Genomic DNA, 5,670 nt, shown 5'->3' with positions numbered 1-5,670 from the left:
AAGCCACATCATGGTATTTGGCTCCACCCTCATTGGGAAAATTTCGTACAATTTCTTTTAAATCCAGCTTTTAACTGATATTTTAATTTATATCTTAAAATTTTCCTTTTTAGGACATGATATACCTACATTCACTGTACCCAAAATTCACTCCCTCGTCGGGAGACAATTTATGGTGGACCGAGATTACTATTTTTTAGGTGATCTCTTAGTGTAAATGGGAGGATAAAATTAGAAAAAAAGAAAAAAAGCAAAGATAAAAAGGAAAGAAAAAATTAGTGTTGTGAGAAGGAGCACCAAATCATTAGTAATCCTGGAGCATAATAAATATTTCCGCTCGTCCTCACTTCATCACTAGACACCTCTCCCTCCTGAAGGGCTAGGCTATAACTCGTTCATGATTTTGTTAGAAAGAAAACATTAACTAGAAAGAAACAGTTTATAACATGAGCTAGAGGGAAATTAAAACAGTTTTTTAGTTTTCAGAACAAAAAAAATTAAAAAACTCGTTTGGTAAGACCTGTTTTGTAAAAAATGTTTTGGAAACTATAACTGTTTTTTTTTATTTTAAAATCAAATTTAGAGAACATGTGTGAGTTATTTTTGTTTTCTGTTTTGGTTTTTAACTTTTAAAAAGAAAAAAATATAGAAAACAACTGTTTCCATAACTATTTTACAAAACAGTTTTAAGAACAAAAAAATCAGAACATTAGGGGTGTAAATAAGTTAGACTAGGTTTTGGTATCAGAGTATTAGGGGTGTAAATAAGTTAGACTAGGCTTTGGCTTAAATAGGCGAGGCCTGTATAAAAAATATTGGTATGACCTGGCTTATTAGCCTGTATAGGTCCCAAATTACAAGTCTGACCTGACCTATATTTAAAAAATAAAAACATTGGCCTAGGCCTGTTAGCCTGTTTAAGCCTATTAACATTCAACAATTAAAAGAATAACTAAAATAATTTATTTTATTATTCAAAATTATTAAAAATAATAGTTTTATTTATTATATTTTAAATAAATAATAGAGTAAACATCCTTTTTGGTCCCTGGCAATATCTACGAAATCCTTTTTAGTCCCTGACAATAAAAAAGGACCAAATTGGTCCCTAACAGTATGTATAAAGGGCCACGTTAGTGACAGAGGAGTTGACATAAGGACTAACGTGGCCCTTTTTTCATAATTTTAGGGGCCAATTTGGTCCTTTTTTATTGCCAGGGACTAAAAAGAATTTCGTAGATATTGCTAGGGATCAAAAAGGGTGTTTACTCTAAATAATATGATATAAACCGGCCCGTACGCTTATAGGCCCGACATATACAAAAAAGCCTATGACATGTTTTCTAAATAGGTTTTTTAAAAAGCCTAGGCACGTACTATTTTACTATTTATAATAGGTCAAATTTGACCTAATATAACCTAGGTCGTAGACTTCTGTAAGCCGGCCTAGCCCATTTATACCCCTACGAAGCACTATATATTTGCTCGAGTGAGAGATGGTGAATTAATTACTATTTACTAGACATGCTAGAAGCTAGTGTAGCTTTGCACTTGCTAGGGGAAATACTTAAATTAAGTGAATTCAAATAATTCATAATAATTACATAAACTTTTTGTATTAATAATATATTTTTGTGATCAAATTAATTTATCCAACTTATGTGAATAGTAATTTCAATCAATAAGCTCTTGGCGGCAAGATAGCAGTGGTTGTCGCGTGTGCGTGTTTAGAGTTGACACCACCACATCGTTCACCACTAAGATTAGTAGGGTGTTAGTGGTCTGGATGTAATTGGTTTTGGAAGTAAAATTTATCTGATCCAATCCTTTCATGTTGATATTTTTTTTCAAATATGATCCAATCCAATCCAATTTTATTCGGTTTGAATTGGATCAATTTTTTTATTTTTTGAAAAGTCTAAAATTTGTATATTGATAATTGTGCAAATAACATATTTTTTGTATGTATTAGCTTTATAAAATTTGTATGATGATTATTGTGTAATCTTGAAGCATCGGTAAACGATAATCTAATTTTTAATATAGTACAATAAAAAGTTGAATTACCATCTTTTATCTCAAACAAAAAATTTAAAATATGGTAGACTAAGATATTGAGTAATCCAAATTTATCTTACAGAGGAGCTGTTGTACAACAATAACCCATCTAATAAAAATATATGATGTATCTTATATAAAAAAAGCATAACATTAATCAAGCACAACCCATTTTCTCCAATATGATGGATTAACGGATCTTGGGTTTATAATTTTATTATATGTTTTTTGTGCTATGATTGGAGAAAGGCCCAAGTAGATAGAAGGTAAGGTTGAGGAATCATTGGATTGATTTGGATTGGATCGATTTCACCAACCAAACCGAAAACCGATCCAATTCAATTAAATTTTGCGATTTGATTTTGATTTTTGGTTTGGTCACCGCGATTTGAATCGGGTTGGATCGATTGACACCCCTAAACATTAGTACTAGTTGTTGCCAGACATTTCGAAACCTCTTTATGTTAACGAGATTGAACGAAGGGGAATCAGTTAGGAGGAACTATTCCCCTACTGTAGAATCATTAAAGGGAAATTCAATTGCAGTAGGAGTGTTCATTAACCGATTCAAACCGCGGTAACCGAACCGCAAAATCGATAACTGAACTAATCAAAAACTAAAAAATCAAAAACCGAAAAAAATTGCATATTTTAATTGGATTGAATCAATTTTAGGTTTGGTTAGTGAAAACAAATCAAATTCAAACAGATCCAATGTATTATGTATTTATTATTTTTGAAAGATTATAACTTGTAATTTTGTTGTTTTGTAGACTTGAAGTTTTGGATGTTATTGAATCATTGATAACAAACTATCTTGTTTTAGTTTTTTATTATCTATTAATCTATTTTAACTATTCAAGAGTTTTAAGACTTGAATTTTCTAGTGGTTTGTAACTTTGAATAACTTTATTTTGATATAGCTACTGATTTGTATGACTGAAATTTTAGGATTTTCGAAAAATCGAAAACCGATCAAATCCAAGCTGAATAGAAAAAGGATTGAATTGGATTAGATTAAAAAAATATAAATAGGATGAATGATTAAAGAATCTGTTACAATTCTTGGTATATAACTACCAATAATCAACCTTTAAGAAATACACGCTGAAAGGAAAAACATAAAGAAAAAAACACCAGAGATTTATATTGGTTCAGAAACTCTTTGTGAGAGAGTTTCCTACATCCAAATTGGCCTATGAGGGTTAAACACCCTTTAGGATGCACTTTTATTCAGAAACAGAAAAAATACAATGTTTGTTGTAACTGTCACAAGCCACAATACAAGAATACTCAAATAGAAGTGACCGCAAAGAAAAGAACATATAATTGCAAATATGAAACTAAAATTAAAGGCAACAATATACAGTAAACACATTTTAATCAAGATACAACCAGAAATCAGAGAAGAAACCAAAGAAAGATATCACCAAGCATAGCCTTGACACTGCCAATCCAACAGCTCTCTTCACTGAGATACCCAAGCTCTTCATCACGAAAAAATCCGCAACTGCTCAAGGAACTCGAACCTCTATTCACAGGTATCTCCAAAAATTACACCGATTAAAATGCTTGCCTTGATGTGTAGAACACTTTCTTCTGAATCACTGAGTTGAGATTCTCAATGTAACCCACTCAAATCACCTCATAAAGATCTCAATAGTGAAACCTAGCAAAGAGATTCCCGAAGAAGATGAAAGAAGAGCGTCCAAGAAGCTTGATAGCAGATCTGCACTTTTCATGCCACGGTGTCATACTAATAAGAAAGGCATTTTAGTCTAAGACCCTCACAGCTAGCACAAAATGCAATGTTAATTTGGTTGTGTTGCCAATTAGACTAACACCATCAGTTTGGGCCTCAGAAAGCAACGCAGGTATTACGATCAAACCGAACGGATTGAATCAGATGATTTTTGCTTCAAAATGATCCAATCGAAACCACAAACACCCCTAAGTTGCAGGACGCTGAAACCGTTTTCCTATTGACCCATGAAAAAGCATCTAGGATTTTTTTTCAATAGAAAATTGCGTCTGCGGGAATTCGGAAAGCTGTCTACAATAACAGAGACTTAATCCCCATCATTAAATCTGTGAGACTCGTCACATTAAAAAAAAGAAAGTGGATAGAATATTTTTATGACTATGCGGGACGGGAATAGTTTATCCCACTGTTGTAAAACCCGGCCCAAATCCAGTCGGGTCGACCCTGAACCCGGCAAATCGGTCATCGGACTGGTCGGGTTAAGCATTGAACCACTCATGTATCCGACCCGGTGAAATCCAGTCAAAACTCGAATAAAACCGGCCAAACCCAGTGACCCGGTCGGGTCATGCATTTTTTTTTTAAAAAAAACCTAAATTGTTTCATCTTGTCAAAAAAAATAATTAGAATTCATTTTAAAAACTTTTTGTAATTTTATTTGCTAATATATTCTTCTACAATGACCTCAAATTTTAGTTTCCAATACTAAAGCAATTTGCAGAATAATAAATTAAGAGATGGCATATGTCATTTAAATGTAGATAAATTTGAAAAATATGAGTTCAATGTCATTGAGAGGTATGTTTATGAGAATTATGAGTTGCAAATTAAATTGACATAGTAATAGCGTGTTTTTTCATTTATTTTTGTTTCATGTTTTTGAGCTTATTTAGTGAACCTTGTTTAATTCATTTTGATATGAACAATATAATTAAATTTATATGTTCATATTTATATATATTTTTATATATTTATATATATCTTGGACAACCGATCCGACCAGTGACCCACCGATCTGATCAGTGACCCAGTGATCCAGTACCCTCTGCCCGCGTCGAGTTTAATAAGACTGGTTTATCCTACAATAGTAAAAACTCATTCGCAATGAAACATATGTGTAGTTCTTTTCCATTTTGAGAAAATGAGCTCTTCTTTCGCATGAGTGAAATAGTTTTAGGGAAAACTTCAAAAAATCCCTTATCACTTCCTTCATAATCATTTACCTCCTTCTCAAAATTTTGAATCATTTATCTCCCTGACTTAAAGTTTCTTTATCACTTACTCCCCTCAAAATTTCTTTATCACTCACTCCCCTCACTGAGGGGGTAAGTGATAAAGAAACTTTAAGTCAGGGGGATAAGTGATAAAAAAAATCTAAATTAAAGTATAAATAATTCAAAAAAATTGTAAAGGGGTAAGGGATAATTAAGAAAACTCATAAGATATTTTTTGAAATTTTCCCATAATTTTATTAGGCATTATTGCAACAGGCCGAGATAAATTTTATATATGGGCATTGGTCTTTAGAAAAAAGAAGAAGGTGCAAACGAGAGAAAGAAATAAAGCCATCGGTGATAAAAAGAGAGATAAATATACGTATTTATGTATATACATATATATTATTTATATTTATATATTTTATATTATTAAACTAGAAATAATTTTAACTTGTTTTTTTTCTATATTTAAATTTTAAGTTTATGATCTCATATTAATATAAAATTAAGAAAAAGTATTTCTCCAGTCACTGGATATAAAGTTATATCCAGTGAGCTCAAGACGACGTCGTTTTGGGTTATAAGATTAAAAAATTATAATTGTAAAGATTAACATAAACCTGTAATATATTA

This window comes from Gastrolobium bilobum, unplaced genomic scaffold, assembly GCF_033153095.1.
Source record: "Gastrolobium bilobum isolate Gb01-03AN ecotype WA unplaced genomic scaffold, APGP_CSIRO_Gbil_v1 utg7104, whole genome shotgun sequence".
Classification (NCBI taxonomy): domain Eukaryota; kingdom Viridiplantae; phylum Streptophyta; class Magnoliopsida; order Fabales; family Fabaceae; genus Gastrolobium; species Gastrolobium bilobum.
This window is presented reverse-complemented; position numbering follows the sequence as displayed.